The 20094-nt window shown below is 46.8% G+C and overlaps 1 protein-coding gene across 4 annotated transcripts in view; it reads right to left on the bottom strand.

Annotated features, from left to right (window-relative positions):
* Positions 1-20094, bottom strand: part of grb10b (growth factor receptor-bound protein 10b) — a 135448-nt gene that overhangs the window by 66892 nt on the left and 48462 nt on the right. The window contains exon 1 of one of the 4 annotated variants that reach the window (XM_088998810.1): positions 848-1429. The exons of the other annotated variants lie outside the window; for them this stretch is intronic. The gene's annotated coding sequence lies outside the window, so the exon portion shown is untranslated. Of the gene's footprint in view, positions 1-847; positions 1430-20094 lie in introns of those variants that run through there. 4 annotated transcript variants of the gene reach the window in all.

The raw sequence follows: 20094 nt of genomic DNA, 5'->3' as shown, positions 1-20094 counted from the left end.
TGTGACAGGTTGTAAATTATTGTATTTCCTATTTTGGGTTACATTCGCGTAGTTCTATTGGTTTACAAATGATATATATCGGAAATGTTTATTTAAACATGGAACGCCTGCTTCGGTTAGTGTTTCGTGTCGGACCGATTTAGATCGTTGGACCGGAAATTTTTGTGCGCATACGTTTGCATTAGATCGGGGCATTCGAAGTAAACCACTGTTGAGTCAAGACGTATCACATTGCTTGTCTTGTGTTTTTTTCTGGATCCCACAACACCGTATCTCCCTTACTATAGTGGAGAGCGAAACACAAACACATCTTGGGGCAATTTGGAGTGTTCAATTAGCCTATCATGCATGTTTTTGGAATGTGGGAGGAAACCGGAGGACCCGGAGAAAACCGACGCAGGCCAGGGAGGCCGGAGTGGGATGCGAACCTACTAACCACTCGACGACCGGGCCGCCCGTTACTATACATATACAGGTAACACACAATTTACGACCAGACCCTTTGTTTTTTTAATTCTACGGCTGGGACCGCTACGTTGGCAGCCCGGCAACGCTGGTGAGCGATTTTGCGATGCATTTGGTAGAATAAAGGTTCGAGATGGTCCTTCTTGTTTAGATTGAACAAGTAGGATGTTTATTTGCCGGAGCATGGAGCGCAACCACTTCTCTCAGCTGATGATTGTGGATCCCAAATAAGCAGGCAGGAGGGAGCAGCAGGTTGTATTTGACAAATTGTATTAAAATAAAGTCAGCAGGAACACAATCTAAAACACCAAATTCATAGGAACAGAAAAGTACAAAGTATCAAAGTAAACCATGAGTAAAAATCTGCCGAGATGAAACAAACCTGGGTGAAGCTGTGGCGTCACCGGTGCGCACCGCAAGTTTAATGTCTTTCAATTCCTTGATCTCCTTGATGTGCGTCTCACCCTGACGCATATCACACGCTTGTAAATGGTATAAAAGCAGCTGCCGTGGGACAGAGAGAATCAGACTCATCTCGAACTCACAGACTCAAAGAGACTTGCAAAGCCCCGCACAGGCACGCCCGGCGACTTGCTCAACTCCCCGCCACGATCAAGCTCTGCGCGTCACCTGCCTGGGAGATCTGACAACGAACCTACTTACAAATAAAGAGAAACATCAAACTCTTTATTGGCGAGCCAGCCAGGAGGATTTTTCCCTCCTCCTCAGCCCAATCAACTCTCCAAATGGAAAGACCCAGATTTCCGAGCCGCCCGTGAACCCGACATCTTCACAGCAAGACCGCTCAAGCCGAGCTCCCGATGGGCCGCCACCACCCGTGGGCGCCCCGACCCCACCGTGAAACCTGCCGCACCCTGATGGGCAACACCGTCTAATTCGCCTGGCGACTCTGCAACTAGCTGCATCCTTTATGTCCACGATCGGACATCGTATATGTCCACGATCGGACATCGTATATGTCCACGATCGGACATCGTATATGTCCACGATCGGACATCGTCGGACATTGCTTATGTCCACGATCGGACTTCGGGAAGACGCTTCATGGCCGACTCGGCCGCCGACGTCAGCGTGCTTCCTCAGCGTCCTGCAGAGCGCCATGGCAGCGCGATCAACGCCACCGGCCTGTCCGTGCCCGACAGCATGACCAACCCCACGCTCCTTCGTCCTCACACTCCCTCATCGATTCCCCGACTCGACCGACCCCAGGTGAACGACTGCGCGGTGAGAAGACCTTCCGGGATCGACTCGACGGCCGCGAGGAAAGTTTCCATTGATCGACTCCAACTGGCAGTCGTAGAGCACACGTTGCGCGTGCTGCCGTACAACGACTTCAGGCACCACCGAAACTTCCTGTATCCCTCTCATTCACACACATATATTCCGTCTTGCTCCGACTGATCTTCATTCCTCTCCTTTCCAGGGCATTTCTCCACAGCTCTAGTTTCTCCGCCACCTGTTCCCTGTTCTCGCTACAGTGCACAATGTCCTCTGCAAACATCATGGTCCAAGGAGATTCTTGTCTAACATCATCTGTCAGCCTGTCCATCACCATAGTCATACCGACAGCACACCTATTATTATTATTATTATTATTATTATTATTATTATTATTATTTCATGAAGTCATGAAAGAGAGAGATGAAAGTGAAGGTGCTGACATTAGATGCTTGGGCCATGGTTATTATGTTTTTTTCCTCCTCCAAATTGCTGTATCCACAGTTGAAAATGGCATTCTACTCAAATGCTAATCAATAAATTTACAGCAGAACTTCAACCTAAAATTGAGAATTCAGTGTGAAAGAATCTGCATGCTTTCCTTTCAAATCCCAGGAAACTGTTTTGCCAATTATTTTTTTAAGTTTCTCAAACATTTCATTGTTGTTGAGATATGAACCGTTAACCTCACCATTTAAAATTTTAGTAATCCCATAAAAGAAAAGCACAAAATATTCAACATATGCATGCACACACGCACTAATGCACAGTTACTGCATGACTGATTTAGCAGGATTTTCATGACTCCGGACAAGATGGTGCCCTGTGGGTAAATCTCCCGGACAACAGGTACAGGCACATACCTGCCCGTAACACTTTTCAACTCTCAGCACTGGGGTTCACTGGAATGGCATCATATTGTCAGCATCTGCACAAAATTCACCACGTGTATTGAAACTTCTGTTTTGGAGGTCTTAAAAACCAGTCGTCAAATTGTTTTTGGGAGGAGGAATCCATCTTCTCCAGCCACATTTTAATTCATTTAGCGAAATTGTCAACGGACTCCAGAAGCATTGTGTCAGTTTGACGTGAGCACAATTGACGGAAAGTTCTCATTTAATTGCTTCATACTGTGCAAGTTGTTATCTCAAGGGGTAAACTGGGCACCAAACTCTGCCATTTCTAAATTACAATCCGCTGTGGCAACTCTGAAGAATAAATCTTTGTAAAAAAAAAACCTAGAGAATTTATTATCTAATCCATGCAAGCAGAGGCCACAATTATAATGTCAACGACAATTACACCGCTAGGGGGAGACTATAACCCCATGTAAGTGGCAGAAGCTCTCAAACTGTGGCAGGAAGCTGGACTGACATGAAGAGGTAATACCATTTTTAATTCAACTATCAACCAGATAACCCCCTCCGCCCGTATGATGTGCACGTACATTACATCCATTTAAATGTAAATATTGTAGCAGTTGAGGAATGAGAACACACGGTCGATTGGAGTACGTCTTTATTCCAACTGCTAACAATGAGAAAGTGAAGTAAAACCGAAACTGCAGTGAAATATATGTGACATAAACCCGCCCCCTCCCGTACACCTGCTGGGTGAGATGCCCGGTCCCAGTGCCCGCCACACAGCCCCCCCCAGAACACCCAGAAGGACAGTCAAGGCGAAAATCTTGCAGGGGGCTTGACCAGCCTGCCACAAAGACTATGCAGTCCGTCGTTCAGTGGTAAAGGTGAAATTGCTCGGGCAGGTGATCCGGGTGAGAACTGAGTGGGGGAACGACACTCAACCCTGGCATGCCGCGGAGAGGCTGGAGGTTTTGGAGGGTGTCCGCGACGTGGGGCCTGAGCCGGCGAAACGTCCTCGCCTGCAATTATGTGAGCCGGCTTGAGTCTGTCTATAGAAACGCCCTCCCTTCTCCCACCCATATCGAGCACAAAACTCTTTTCCCCGTGTTCGAGCACTCTAAACGGGCCATCATACGGCGGCCGCAGGGGAGAGCGGTGGGCATCATGACGCACGAAGACGAAACGGGCTGACCTGAGAGCAGACGGAACGAATATTTTGGGGACGCCGTGGTGAAATGGTGCTGGAGCCAGGGGCTCCCCTGGCAAAAGGGGGAAAGAAGGTGCACCCGAAGCTTCAGGCAGGAATTCACCAGGGATGCGGAGTGGCTGACCGAGTACTAACTCTGCCGGAGCGGCGTTAAGGTCTTCTTTAGGAGCTGAACGTAACCCGAGCAGGACCCACGGAAGCCGGTCAACCCAGTTACCGTCCGATAGTGCGGTCCGTAGCGCGGCTTTAAGTGACCGGTGGAAACGTTCACACATCCCGTTAGCCTGTGGGTGGTAGGCCATAGTGCGGTGTACCTGCACACCCAAGGACTGCGCCATGGCCGACCAGAGCTCGGACACAAACTGGGGGCCTCTGTCCGAAGTGATATCGAACGGCGTGCCGAAACGTGCGACCCAGGATGACAGAAATGCGCGGGCAATGTCTGTCGAGGTTGTGGAGGACAGGGGGACAGCTTCCAGCCACCTAGTGGTCCGATCGACCATAGTGAGGAGATGTGTGCAACCCTGCGAAGGAGGGAGGGGCCCGACCAGGTCCACATGGACGTGGTCAAATCTCCTGGCCGGAATCGGAAAAGTTTCTAGGTTCGCCCGGGTGTGCCTGTGGACTTTGGCGCGCTGACATGCCACGCATGCAGCTGCCCACTTCCTGACGTCCTTTCTTAACCCAGGCCAGACAAACTTGGCCCCAAGTATTTTGACTGACGCCCGGATGCCAGGGTGTGAAAGGGAATGAATTGAATCAAAAATTCGCCGACGCCACTCCTGCGGAACCACGGGACGAGTACGACCCGTAGACACATCGCAGAGGAGAGCGGGACCCCCTTCACACACTGCCACCTCCTCCAGTTTCAGGGCCGTGCCTGCTGCCTTGAGTTCGTGGATGTCCGGATCCTCAGATTGGGCCGTGGCCATCTCTGAGAAATCCACCCCGAGCTGGACTGGACAAACGATCGTGCGTGACAGGCAATCGGCCACAGGGTTACATTTGCCGGCCACATGCCGAATGTCTGTTGTGAATTCGGAAATAGCCGCTAGATGCCGTTGCTGTCGGGCCGACCACGGTTCGGTCACCTTGGACATGGCGAATGTAAGGGGTTTATGATCTACGTAGGCGGTGAACCGGCGCCCTTCGAGGAGGAAACGAAAATGGCGCGTTGCAAGATAGAGTGCTAACAACTCTCTGTCGAAAACACTATACTTGCGTTCGTTATCTTGCAGCTTCCGACTGAAAAATGCAAGGGGCTGCCATTCGTTCTCCACAAGCTGCTCAACCACCGCCCCTACGGCAACATCAGACGCGTCGGTAGTCAAGGCCACCTGTGCGGTTGAGATCGGGTGGACCAGAAGAGTTGCACCCGCAAGAGCCTCCTTGGCTCGTTCAAAGGACTGCACTCGTTGCGGGCCCCACTCGACGGGGTCATTAGCCTTCTTTTTTCTCAAGGCGCCGTAGAGGGGTTGTAGGAGGTCGGCTGCGTGAGGAAGAAACCGGTTGTAAAAATTTATCATGCCCAAAAACTCCTGCAAAGCTTTAACTGTGGCTGGGCGGGGGAAATTCACCACAGCCTGCACTTTGGCGGGTAAGGGGATGGCACCCTGTGGAGAAATGCGGTGCCCCAAGAAATCGATCTTGGGCAAACCAAATTGGCACTTCACAGGGTTAACGATAAGGCCATGCACATCAAGACGCTTGAAAACCATCCTTAAGTGCGACAGGTGTTCCTCTGGTGAAGGGCTGGCCACAAGAATGTCGTCGAGGTAGACGAACACAAAATCTAGGCCTCGCAAGACTGAGTCCATCAGTCTCTGAAAGGTCTGTGCCGCCCCCTTCAGGCCAAAAGGCATACGGAGGAATTCAAAGAGGCCAAAAGGGGTTATTACTGCAGTTTTTGACACATCTTCTGCCCGTACCGGAACCTGGTGATAACCGCGAACGAGATCAACTTTGGAAAAGATCACGGCTCCGGCCAAACGTGCGGAAAAGTCCTGGATGTGCGGAATTGGGTAACGGTCGTGTGTGGTTACATTATTAAGCCGACGAAAATCACTGCACGGCCTCAAAGAACCGTCACTTTTGGGCACCATGTGCAATGGTGAGGCCCACGGGCTGTTGGAACGCCTCACGATGCCCAAGCGCTCCATCGTCGCGAACTCCCCTTTCGCCATTGCCAATTTTGCCGCGTCGAGGCGACGAGCGCGGGCAAAAACTGGCGGGCCAACCGTGGGAATGAAATGTTGTACCCCGTGTTTTGTATCGGCATTGGAAAAGGCGGGTGTGGTTAACGACGGATAATCGGTCAGCAGGCGTTCATAAACGTTACCTGACGTTAAATAATTTGCGTGCGTCAACGCTCCAAGCCCTCCAGCCTCACATGGGAAAGTGGCGAAAGAGATGGCGTCGATCAAACGACGGTTAGCAATGTCCACAAGCAGTCCATGAGTGGATAAAAAATCTGCGCCGATTATCGGAACTGTAATTGAGGCCACAATAAAGTCCCACTCGAAATTTCGTTCGTGGAAACACACAGTTACCGACCTGGTGCCAAAGCTGGCGATGGGCGAGCCGTTAGCTGCGCGCAGGGGAGGCCCACATCCACCTGCCGTCTTGTCCGAGGCCGTGGGCGTCAGCAGGCTTACTTGTGCCCCGCTGTCCACCAGAAAACGTCTACCTGACGAGGAGTCTGTGATAAAAAGCAGCTCGCTTTCGTTGCCGGCACCCACGGCCGCTATTGGGTGCCGGCGCTGGCGTTTCCCGGAGCCTCGTAGGTGCAGGGTGGTGTGCAGCGTCGGGCCTTGGCGCCAAACCGCTGGTGGAAAAAACAGAGGGCTTTCTCGTGTCGCTTCCGCGTAACCACTCCGGCTACTAGGGTCGGGTCGATGTTCGCTGCCGCTCCGCCGAGGGGTTCGGCCGTCACGCTTTGCACGGCGAACCTCCGTGTCGCCAGCAGCACCCGGTCCGCTTCTTCAGCCAAACCTCGGTAGTCGCCGGTGGCTAGGCACGTCGAGTTGGCTAGCACGGCGCGCACAGAGGCCGGTAGCTGGCGAAGGAACACGTGGGGGAACAGGAATCCGCCGTCATCCGAACCCAGTAGCGACAACATTTTGTCCATCAGGTCCACTGCTGTTCCGTCGCCGAGTCCGGGAAGAGAAAGAAGCCTGTCTGCTCTCTCAGAGGCCGACAACGTGAACCGTCGGAGCAGCAGGTGTTTGAGCGCTGCGTATTTTTCGCTCGGTGGAGGTGCACGCAAGAGAGGCAGCACACGACGAGTCGTCTGTTCGTTGAGAGACGCCACGACCAGATAATATTTCGGCTCATCTGTCGTGACGCCTCGTAGGTGGAAAAGCGCTTCCACATGTTGGAACCACGAAGCCGGGTCGCTACTCCAAAACTCGGGCAGCTTCGCTGCGTAGGCGGCAGCTGCGAGCTGAGGCGCCGGTCGTGGCGGCATGGCCGTGGAAGATATCTCTTCGTCTGCTGTCATGAACATTTCGAACGTCGGGGTCACCAGTGTAGCAGTTGAGGAATGAGAACACACGGTCGATTGGAGTACGTCTTTATTCCAACTGCTAACAATGAGAAAGTGAAGTAAAACCGAAACTGCTGTGAAATATATGTGACATAAACCCGCCCCCTCCCGTACACCTGCTGGGTGAGATGCCCGGTCCCAGTGCCCGCCACAATATATTGTTTATTTTTAAATGCTGTCTCATTGAGTCTTGTTGAGAGTTGTTAAGAAAAGTGAAGTTTATAGTAATTTATTTCAAACAAAACGGATCAGAATGTGCCTGGATGGAGTAGCATAGCTCAGCTGCGAAACAGCAAAGCAAGCAACAAAGAAACAGTCATCTGTCGTTTTTTTGGACCTTTTTTCCCCCTGAAAACGTGTCAGGTAGCTGAATCACAGGTGCCTGTGAATCACAGATGGTTAATCCGTTGATATTAATAGCAACATGTAAGCTGGAGCAGCTACTTATAGATAGCCTGGGGAGCTAAAGAGATGTAAACCACAGGATGCAGGGTGCATGCAAGACCATTTATAGGGCTAAGGACAGAGCGAGAGTTCATATTCAGCAATCAGGTGATGTAACAATTCAGTCGAGACTGTGTCAAATAACACACATCATATTCTACTGAACATTCATTGGGCTTGTCGTGGAATTAAAAAATAAAAAATAAACATTGAACAATGTCATTCAAATCAGCACAATTCCTACAATATAATGGCATTGCAACCCACACTTTTACTAATGGATCAAGGATTTGTAAGTCATTGTCAGTTGCATGATCGAAATCACCTTCGCATGTCGCAATAAGGCAAACAAAGGTGTGCGTCATGCGGGCTGTTGACACCGCAGCGTATGACGAGCACACACACACACACACGGAGACACCCATCCCTGGAAAAGAGCACCATGAGACAAGTTTTACCAACCACTGGATTTGGCAGGCAAATGGAAGCGCATAAACACCTTTATTCATACCAAGCAAACACACAGCTGCCATGACACGCCTGACCTTACGTTATTACGGCCAATCATTAGATCCTCTTAAAATATCAGAGCAGCTCAGGCAGCGGGGAGCACACAGAGCAGAGTTGCTGACATTAGGAATTTGTGACCACGATGCAGTTGCTGAAACATATTTTGGGAGTAAGTCATGTGGCGAGGACTCTTATTTAACTAGATACTTGGACTTGAACCTGTATTCAAATTCAGGATATTAAAATCACTGTTGTAAATTAGTCTCACAGCCTCTGATGTCATAGATTGGTCTACATGGTGGACTATTGTCGGGGATGAACTTGTGCAACCTCTTGGACAATAGGAGTTAAATCAAATTCGGTTGAAAATGGTGTTTGGTGGCTGTTTTTGCACAAGGTTGTAGTCCTTGTTCTGCTATGTTAAAGGGTTCAAGAAAAGGTTATGCTTCGATTTAAAGATCCATGTAACTGTTCCTCAGTTGCCTCAGGTATGAATCTTGACTGCAATTAAGACGTTGCATGCCTCATGAATGCTGGCAGCACAACCAGACCCTCAGCGGAATGAACCGTGTTCTTCTTCCTCTTTGTATTAATATTCTGTGAATGTTACCAACATGTATGTCAGCCGCCATCCAGACTGAATGATCTGCCCTGCGACACTGAATAGATTACTGTACATCCAAATTAAGGTGAGCCAATGGGTTTCAGATGCAATGCGGATATTTAAGAATTATGATTCTGGACAAATGGCAGAGAAACGGAAGTGGCATTGGAAACAAAAAATAGACATGATGCGCAAACACAAGAAAAATGACAAATCAATCAATGAAGAAGGCAATAATAATAATAATAATAATAATAATAATAATAATACATTACATTTTAAGCGCCTTTAAACGCTCTCAACGACACTTTACAGTCACAGACAAGCATAGGTACTATAATAAATAAAATACAATCACAAATACAATGCAATAAATACAATACAATTATAAATAGAAACAAGAGAGAGAGAGCGACACAGAAAATGCAATTTTAAATAGGTGGGTTTTGAGATGGGACTTGAAGGTGGGAAGAGAATCAATGTTACGAATGTTGGTCATTTGAAGAAGGTCAGATAGAAAGAAGCATGGCCTGCCACAGCAGGTGCTGCAACATTTCTACACGGCTGTCATCAAATCCATCCTGTGTTCTTCCATCACCGTTTGGTTCGGGGCCGCCACAAAAATGGACAAAATCCGACTTCAACGGACAGTTAGGACGGCGGAAAAAATCATTGGCACAGCCCTACCAACTCTCGAGGACTTGCACACTGCGAGAATCCAAACTAGGGCGCGGAAAATCCTACTGGACCCTCCGCACCCTGCCCACCACCTTTTCCAGCTACTCCCCTCAGGCAGGCGCTACCGATCCATGCGCACCAAATCCAGCAGACATTTCAACAGCTTCTTCCCCCAAGCCTTTAACTCTTTGAACTCTTTCAACAGTAGCCAAAATGGAACTGTATAGTGCCACTTAGCAGTTTTTTTTTTTACGACGATACTAGTGCAGCGTGTTCTACCGGAAACAAATTCCTTGTGTGTTCTACATACTTGGCAATAAAGATGATTCTGATTCTGATAGGTATGGGGGGGCAAGGTTATGGATAGCTTTAAAAGACAACCGACGTCTCCGGGCAAGTTGTGTCCATAATTTGTAAAATGGCTTCAAATGACTTCTACTGAGCGTATTTTACAAAAATTTCACCGCATATAGCTATATTTTACATTTTAAGATTCGCGCTGAATATTCAGGAAGTCTTGTTTTTGAGTTGGTGACGAGTCCGTACGTGACGTCACAAAAGAACCCCCCCCCCTGACCGACAAAAAGACACATTGTAGCAGTCCATCACGTCAATGTATTTTGCTGTACTCTTCGTCTGAAAACCTTGATGTTGCACCCAAAAGCCGCCAGAAGAGGGCATCCAAGCTCCATGGAAGCCTGTGGAAACGTGCTGATTCATTCCTCACGGGAGCTGGTCGCCATTTTTGGGTGCGACATTCCCCCCCGCCCATTTGCCTCAAAATGACATGGAAAAAATTCTTTAATCGATTGCAAACTTGTATGCTTTCCTCTTCAGAACTATTTGAATCATATTCATAACTGGATGTGGAACAAGAAAGCATATTCTCTGAATCTGAAGCCATTGTTTTGATTTTTCAGCAATGCAAGACGTATTGGCGTGACGTCACGAACTGGGGGCGGGACTTTCTGAAAAGGCCCAATTCACAGCTCAATTTTTTTACAGATTTTGGACACTTTAAGTCATGTTAATTGGTATTTTGCATTTGAATAAAAATATCATACGTTTTGGGTATTTTAGATGCTATAAAACGTTTTTCTGATGTCAGTTAAGAAACAAAAAAGTGACGTCGGTTGTCCTTTAAATGCATAAAGAAGAATTTTAAAGTTGATTTTATATTTGACCGGGAGCCAGTGCAGCTCTTGGAGGACGGGGGTGATGTGGTAAAAGGATGAGGTTCTGGTAATGATTCGGGATGAAGAATTGTGGACGAGTTGAAGTGTGTGGAGAAGTTTCTGAGGGACACCAAAGGAAGTTAATTGCAATAGTCAATCCGGGAGGTGACAAGACTATGAACGAGGATAGCAGTGGTGTGAAGAGTGAGAGACGGGCGAAGACAATTGATATTGCATAGGTGGAAGTACGCAGACCGGGTTAAGTTATTTATATTGGACTGGAAAGATAGTGTGCTGTCAAGAATGACACCTAGATTTTTCACCTGATGGGAGGGAGAAACGGTCAAATTGTCAATAGTGAGAGAGAAACTGTTAGCTTTGCTCAAGGTGGATTTGGTACCAATGAGGAGAATTTCAGTTTTTTTCGCTGTTTAGTTTGAGGAAGTTATGGGTAAACCAGGATTTAATTTCAGAGAGGCAGAGTGAAAGGGAAGAAGGTGGAGGAGAGGAATCGGGTTTGCTGGAGAGATAGAGCAGCGTGTCATCCGCAAAGCAATGAAATTGTATACCAAATTTACAGAGAATATTGCCAACGGGAAGAAGGTAGGTGATAAAGAGGAGCGGGCCCAGGACAGAGCCTTGGGGCACACCAGAAGATACATGAGAGGACTGTGAAGTGAAGGAGTTCATTTGGATGAACTGAGAGCAGCCGTAGACATAACAGTGGAACCAGCGTAGGGGCGTGTTAGTGATCCTATGGAGGAAAGTCTGTCAAGGAGGATGGGATGAGAAATTGTGTCAAAAGCTGCTGTGAGGTCAAGAAGGAGGATGGAGAGTAAACCGGCGTCAGCTACCAAAAGAAGATCATTTGTGACTTTTAAGAGAGCTGATTCTGTACTGTGGAGGGGGCAGAAACCAGATTGGAATGGTTCGTAGAGATCATTCTGGGAGAGGTGAGACTGTCGCTGAGAGGACACCACTTTTTCTAGGATTTTGGAAATGAAAGGAAGGTGAGAAATGGGGCGAAGGTTTTGAAGTCATTGGGATCACCGCCTCTGAATCTACAGTACCTGATGAAGACATTCAGACAGCTCTCTGTCAGGTCACCGGTCACATTATCATATTTTTTCAAACAATAATTATGTTCTTTGCCAAGGTAAGATTGAGAGCTATGTTCTCCACACTGCTGAAAAGTTCACATTCTAATCAAATGTATTATTGAAACTACATGTCAATATAAATAAAGGATGGGGTAAAAGAGCGAGGAGAGTAAGCAAAATAACTCACATTATGATTGCTGTGTTTCAGATGAATGCATGCCCTGGTTATTAAGTCATTCAATGCCAGACGTGCAAAAATGTGTTCACTCCACTGCCAGGGTTTTTGTCATTTTCACTCAAATTGCAGGACCCACAGAATAATTACTTTTAGGCCCACATAAACATTCAATGCAGCGTAAGAAACATTCGACTCTCTTCTTTCATCAGAAAAAATGTCACGATTTGCGAGGTGGTGATGGTGGTGGACCCCAAAAAAGCAGGCAGGTGGGAGCAACTGACAGGGTGAAACAAATACAATGAGCCGACACAGTATGGTCGTGACGGGAGTCCTTTTAACTGCCACTGATTGAAACGACGAACACTTGTGCAGCTGCAGGTGGGGCCGACAGCGCCGCCCGTTTGTGACCAACCAGAACCTGATAAAAAAAGAATTTCTTATTTATATGGGTCTGGTGTTATCTGAGTTGCGAGTGGGGGTGGCTGTACAAAAGGAAAATGCTGCCCCCTCGTGGAAAAACCAAAACCCGAATAAATTCAGAAATGGAAGTGAATGAGTGCAGAAGGAACCTTGCCAGAAATAACTGCAGCTGCATGCTGAAATCTCTCATCAACTTGCCCACGATTTCTGTTGATCCAACATTTCATCCAACCTCCATGACGGTGGCTTATGCTTTCTTGCCCAGAATTGTATCGCCTCTCTGTGGAGGTAGCACCAAATATAGATGATGTTCCTCATTAAAAGAACAAGTGTCATAATTGTTTCCATGGGCTATGTCCATTTAGTTTTCTGATTCTCATTAAGAACATACAGTGAGACCTCAACTTACGAACTTAATTGGTTCCCAGACAGAGTGTGTAAGGTGAAAAGTGTGTATCTCGAAAAAAAAATTCCCATAGGAAACCATTAAAATGGGAATAATCCGTTCCCGGGTTTCCATAAAATATACTTTTCAACTAAAACCTTAAACCTTAAACTTAAAACTACACACAACCTACCTCATCCTATGCATAATAAATGTGCTATGGTATTGTAATTAAAGAAATACACTGCATTGTATCATAAAGTCACTTTATTTACATTTGTGATGGTCATTGATGACTTGATGGAATGGCGTTGGAGGTCGAAGGTCAAAGGGACTTGCTGTTTGGAAAGAGAGGCACATTACATGAGGACTGTAATTAAAGAAATAAACTGTGCTGTAAAATAAAGCTGTATTTACCTTTTTGATGGCCATTGATGGCTTATGGAAGGAGAGTCACAGAAGGACTGTTGGTAACTTAACCTCAGGTGTGGCTTCTCTTTGCTTCTTTGGAGACTCCTAATCCTTTTTGCTGATTAAAAACCTCTTAATTGACACATGTTGCTTTCTGACTTACGAGGCTGAGGCATCACATTATCGTTCATCATTTTGATGATTGTCATAGCCAGTCTTTTCTGGATGGAACTGTTCGGTAAAAGCCTGCACATCATTCCACTTTGCCAACATTGCCTTCTCCTCCTCGCCCTCAGATGTTCTCGAACCATCCGTTACGGGCTTTAAAATCCTGAATAAGCGCCGAACTTCCAGGTTGGCGCATGGCGATATCGGCGTGAATTAGCCGTGCTTTCTCGCATAAAATAGCTTTACTCACGCTGTCGCCGGATAGCTGCTTTTCGTGAATCCAAATTAACCGAATTTTTTCAACTTCTTCAATTGCCCGAGACCGTCGCTTTAAGAGCATGGAAACACCTTTTGCAACAGACGCACATTTGATAGCTTCTTTGTTGCAAAGGATGGTAGCAATGGTGGACTTAGCATAGCCGCGCTATGTCGCTAAATCACACAAACGCACACGTCGTTCGTGTTTTTCAATTATCTCCTCTCTTTTATTGTGTTTCTTCTTGGGCTGAACACGAGCCTATGGTAGGGTTTTTTCGGTGCCATAATCGTAAAAGTATAAGCAAAAAGCTGCAAGGAGGCGATGGACGTGTGCATTCAATGAGAGGGGGTGTGCAAAGTAGCGTCGGCTGGAGCGCTGTTCGGTTGCCGAAGATCACTCCGCCAGAGCCGAAGGTCGTGTGCTTTCGTGTTCTTCCGCAGAAGATTATGTATTTATGTATACACACTTCCACCGAAGTGTGTAATATGAAAATAGTTCTTATTATGAGGCTTAATATTCATAAATTTGACGTTCGTATGATGAAAAGTTCGTATTATAAGGCGTTCGTAAGTTGAGGTCTCACTGTACGGTATAATTGGTTAAATTGTCCATCGTCTTCCATTGTCTTCGCCGAGTACTACTACCTAAAGTGTAAAACTAGTTGAGTCTGTATAAAAGCTTTTTTGAATATTACTGGTAATTAGGGAATGAGACAATGCCAAAACAAGACCATTGTACTGATGATAGATGCATGTGCCTCATCGTTTGTCATTGAGCCAGGAATGTACAGTAGTCTGTGCACTCTTTATTCAGCTGGTTGCAGGGGGTGACGCTCACAACGTAAAAGGAATGTTGTCAAGAGGTCTACACGCGTAGAACATCATTTGAACACACGTGCACCCACAACAAAACATCATGTGAAATGTGAATTTGAGGGGCTTCTATCACACAGATCAAAAGAGGGTGGATGACTTTTTGGATTGGTTTGGTTTTACCTTTATTAGTCTCGCAGTGCAGAAATTTACATTTCACACCAGCAAAGTTAAGAAAGGAAGATGAAAGGAAAGAAAGCAGTAGAAAAACAAAATACAAGAGCTGCTAGAAAGGCAGCCACTCTCGCCGTGCCATCTTGAAGTCAAAAGAACAAAAAATAAATAAATAACAAATTATATGACAACACAAAGACGTAGAGAGTCATTCATTCTTAACCCTTTACGGACGATTGTGCCTGTCACGTTTTGCAAGGTGGTGATGGCGGGTGCGGATCTCAAAAAGCAGGCAGGGAGGAGCAGGAGGTTGTGTTTGATAAATTGTATTAAAATAAAGTCAACAGGAACAAAATCTTCTGAGCAGAACAAAATATAAAGTATCAAAAGACAACCAAGATTAAAAGTCCGCCAAGATTAAACAAACGCATGCACCGCACACAATGCATACAATTGCATACAACAGCATACAATGCGTTAAACAATTACCCGACACCGAATGGTCGTGCCGGGAATACTTTTAAGTGTCACTGATTGTAACGACCAGCATTTGTGCAGGTGCAGGCGGGGCCGACAGCTACACCCGTTGGTCGCCAACCAGATCATGACAGTACCCCACCCCCCTTCAAGGGACTGCTTCCAGAAGTCCCAACAGTCTCCTGAAAGTTCCAACTCGCCCGGAAACGATGGTGGAGACGGCAACCGTTACCTCTCCAGCATATGATGGGCGGCGGCCTGAGGGGAACGGGACTCGACCTGACGTGGACGTGGTCGCGGCACGGATCGTCGTGGGCGTGAGTGCGATCCCTTTCGCACGTTCACGCGACGACGCATGGCTCAACGCGGACGTCGAACAGCCAGGCGCCGAGTGGCACCCTGGACGGCCGTATGGGAACAGGTCTCGGCCGGACGCCGACGTGGGCGTGAACTGCCCAGCACCGGGGAAACGAGACCAGTCCTGAGCCGCTCCGGGATCCAGCGGTGAATAGGGTCTCAGACTGACGTTGACGCGGACGTTGCACGGCTCGTCGTGGATGCGACTCAATTCAACATGCACGACGACAGCGTGGCTGGACGTGGGCGTGCACTGCCAGACACCCAGTGTCACCCTGGACGGCCACCTGGAAGGAGGTCTCGGCTGGACGTTGACGTGGACGTTACGGCTCGTCGAGAGACGCAATTCGAATTCCACGAGGCATGGGCTAACGTGGACGTAGCATTGCCAGGCACAGGGTGGAAATGAGACGGGTCCGTTGTACCTGCGGGATCCGATGGTTGGTCAGGTAATTCTGTCACGTTTTGCAAGGTGGTGATGGCGGGTGCGGATCTCAAAAAGCAGGCAGGAGGGAGCAGGAGGTTGTGTTTTTTTGTATTGTATTAAAATAAATTGTATTGTATTAAAATAAAGTCAACAGGAACAAAATCAAAACATCAAAATCTTCTGAACGGAAAAAAATACAAAGCATCAAAAGAAAACCAAGATTAAAAGTCCGCCAAGGTTAAACAAACACATGCACCGCACTCAATGCATACAATTGCAACCATTACCCGACACCGAATGGTCGTGCCAGGAGTCCTTTTAAGTGTCACTGATTGTAACGACCAGCACCTGTGCAGGTGCAGGCGGGGCCAACAGCGCCACCCGTTGGTCGGCAACCAGATCATGACAGTGCTAAATTCGATACACTAAAGATAAATGCTTATAGATTGATAAAATAAAAGGGAGCAGTTCAAGTGTCGATTGGAACTGACGCAGCACAAGTTATATGTCCCTTTAAAACAGGTTATGTGCAGCTTTGCCTTTAAGAGCGCCAGTGACATCATCTCCTTCTTGCGCAACACAACGTGCGCTCCTCCATCTTCAAAGCTCCTTCTATTTTTCGTCATGGATGAAATATGTTGTAACTATTTTATGAGCTATTCAGAACCTTGATACTGAAATGCATAAACTAACGCTAACTTGTTTATTTACCAAGAAATATTAAAAATAAGTAGTGTCCCGAATTTGGAACATTCGGCGTGCTAACGCTATTTTCATCATGATATTGTTGATCCTGACTTGGTACCCGATGCGAATAATTGTTAGTGAATGGTGCGTTTTCCGCTAATAGCTGTACCTCATACCTTTGCATTCTCAATATGATTATTGAAACGGAGGTCCATATGCTTTTTTTTGGTATGTCCGAAACAGAAATTAGAAAACTTAAACATTTTCATCATAATGTCTGGTACAAATTTCACACTTCCTATTTCCAAAAGACCACGAAACATGGTAGGAGCAGGTACAACACTTACAAGTTTCTGTGAAAAAAAAGACAGGAAAAGCTAAAAGTTTATATTTTATTTGGGGCAAATCAAAGACAGCAGAATTACTTCTGAAGGACATTAGATTGGCACGTCAACTAAAATCATCTGAGAGAAAGAATTTGTAATCAAAAAATGTAGAAATGATTGTTTTGAATAACGTAATAGGTTTCCACTTGTGCCATGTAAGGTTTTGTTGCCACCATGTCGACAAAATAATCCCCACTACCGTATGTGCATTTCACATTCTCAAATACAGCGACTGGAAGATAAAGCATCTTAAAGGACTGAAGTTATGTTTGTGATGTAATGTAAGGAAAGAGATGCCCATTTCACGGTAAGATCAGAGCATTGTCATCAAATGGTGAGTGTAGTTTTTGCTTTTTTGAATGTTGCTGTGCCGATTACCATTTTGTGTTTGGGAGCTTTTTACTGAGCGAGTTGCTTGTTCTGTAGCCACAAAGGGACATATGTCTTCTTGTGCCAGTCCCAAGCCTGGATAAATACAGAGGGTTGTGTCAGGAAGGGCATCCGACATAAAAGCTTGGCCAAAACAAACATGCGGATCAAACCTCTAAAGATGGAGGACACTGATTTGCTGTGGCGACCCCTTGAAGGGAAAAGACGATACATGGGTATTCTAAAATACCCATGTACTGTATATCTTTCCAGATCCTGATGAGAATGAAATAGATGACCATGTTGATGAAGACATTTTGGCATCTGACACAGTCGTGACTGTTGCATTGATGAACTTCTATCACCATTCAAAGGATTTTCGATGAAATAATGATGGTTATTATTGTTGAACTTCTATGCAATGCAAAATGACATCAATAAGCCCCTGTGTCTCGCCAAAGAAGAGCTTGAGAAGTGGCTGGGATTAATGTATTGTTTCTCAATCTCAAAATGACCAAACACTCGGATGCATTGGGCTTGAAAGGTATCGGCACTAACTGATTATGCGGCAGAATGTATGTCAAGGGATCGCTTCGAAATTATAAAAGGGAACTTGCATATAGCAGACAACACAAAACAAGGAACTCGGGGAAGCCCAAATTATGATCCCTTTCACAAAGTAAATCCAATGATAAAAGTTTCAAAAATTACCCAAATCACAGCGTTTGTCAAGAGATGAACAAACTGTACTCTATAAAGGTAGATTTACACTCAAGCAGTGTCTACTAAATAAACCAAAGAACTTGGGGTTGAAGTTGTTTGTGCTGGCAGGTTATGATGGCTACAAGTATGTGTTGCGTCACACGTGTGTATGATTTTGAAGTGCACAACCCTTTCATGTCTTTCAATTCCTTGATCTCCTTGATGTGCGTCTCACCCTGACGCATAGCACACGCCGGGCGTCGGACGGACATCACGGCACGACTTGCTCGACTCCACGCTACGATCAAGCTCTGCGCGTCACCTGCCTGGGAGATCTGACAACGAACCTACTTACAAATAAAGAGAACCATCAAACTCTTTATTGGCGAGCCAGCCAGGAGCATTTTTTCCCTCCTCCTCAGCCCAATCAACTCTCCAAATGGAAAGAACCAGATTTCCCAGCCGCCCGTGAACCCGGCATCTTCACAGCAAGACCCCTCATGGGCCGCCACCACCCGTGGGCGCCCCGACCCCACCGTGAAACCTGCCGCACCCTGATGGCCAACATCGTTCAATTCGCCTGGCGACTCTGCAACTAGCTGCATCGTATATGTCCACGATCGCACATCGTCGGACATCGCTTATGTCCACGATCGGACATCGTATATGTCCACGATCGGACATTGTCGGACATCGCTTATGTCCACGATCGGACTTCGGGAAGACGCTTCATGGCCGACTCGGCCGCCGACGTCAGCGTTCTTCCTCAGCGTACTGCAGAGCGCCATGGCAGCGCGATCATCGCCACCGTCGCCGATGACTGGCCTGTCCGTGCCCGGCAGCATGGCCAACCCCACGCACCTTCGTCCTCACAATCCCTCATCGATCCTCCTACTTGACTGATCCCAGCCGAACAACTCACGGTAAGAAGACCTTCCGGCATCGACTCGACGGCCGTGAGGAAAGTTTCCATCGATCGACTCAAACTGGCAGTCGTAGGGCACTCTTTGCCGTGCTCCCGTACAACGACTTCAGGCACCACGAAACCTCCTCGGAAACCACCCCACCGACGCCTGCCATGCCCGGTGACCGTCATCTTGCCTGGCCTCACCATGTCGCAGAATGACTTTTGTTTTTATTTCTTTTTCCTTCATCGCTTTCACCGACTTCGGATCCAGGAGGGGAGCCCTGTTGCGTCACACGTGTGTATGATTTTAAAGTGCGCTTTTCAACCCTTTCATGTCTTTCAATTCCTTGATCTCCTTGATGTGCGTCTCACCCTGACGCATAGCACACGCTTGAAAATTGTATAAAAGGAGCTGTCGCGGGACAGAGAGATCGGGCGAACCACGGGGCAGAATCATCTCAGACTCACGCCCGGCTCACGCCGGGCGTCGGACGGACATCACGGCACGACTTGCTCGACTCCACGCCACGATCAAGCTCTGCGCGTCACCTGCCTGGGAGATCTGACAACGAACCTACTTACAAATAAAGAGAACCATCAAACTCTTTATATGCATTCCATATACAAGAAAGATAGATCCAGTCAGTGACTCCAAGGTTCCCGATCTGAAAGTGAGTTCAAATGTTATGCTGCATTTGGCTCAAAACATCCAACCAGGAAAGAATCATCGATTGTATTTTGATAATTGGTTTACATCTATTCCCTTACTCCAACATTTGGCAACAAGAAAAGTCTGGTGTTGTGGCACAGTGAGGCTCAATCGATTGTTCAGCTGAACCGCAGCAACAAGTGCAAGCACGGCACATGCTTGTTGAAAACTAATATTTACTGCAAAAAAAAAAAAAAATGCAATGTAAATCTTTCTTTGAATCATCACAAGAACTGCTTTGCATTATTCCATGGTTATTAGGTAGTTTTCTTTATCTGTAAAGCAACTATGTATTTTTATGTAAACATTTTATGTAAATTATGTATGTATTTTATGTAAATATTTTATGTATTTTTTTCTATTTTAATAAAAAGCTGTCATATAGATGAAAGTCTAGTCTTTGAAGTTGCATTTGATATATGTTCCAAAAAAGGCAC

The sequence above is a fragment of the Hippocampus bargibanti genome, linkage group LG06 (genome assembly GCF_051943395.1).
Source record: "Hippocampus bargibanti isolate YZ-2025 linkage group LG06, ASM5194339v1, whole genome shotgun sequence".
Lineage (NCBI taxonomy): Eukaryota > Metazoa > Chordata > Actinopteri > Syngnathiformes > Syngnathidae > Hippocampus > Hippocampus bargibanti.
Note: the sequence above shows the minus strand (reverse complement) of the source record. Positions and strands in the feature narration are given on the sequence as shown.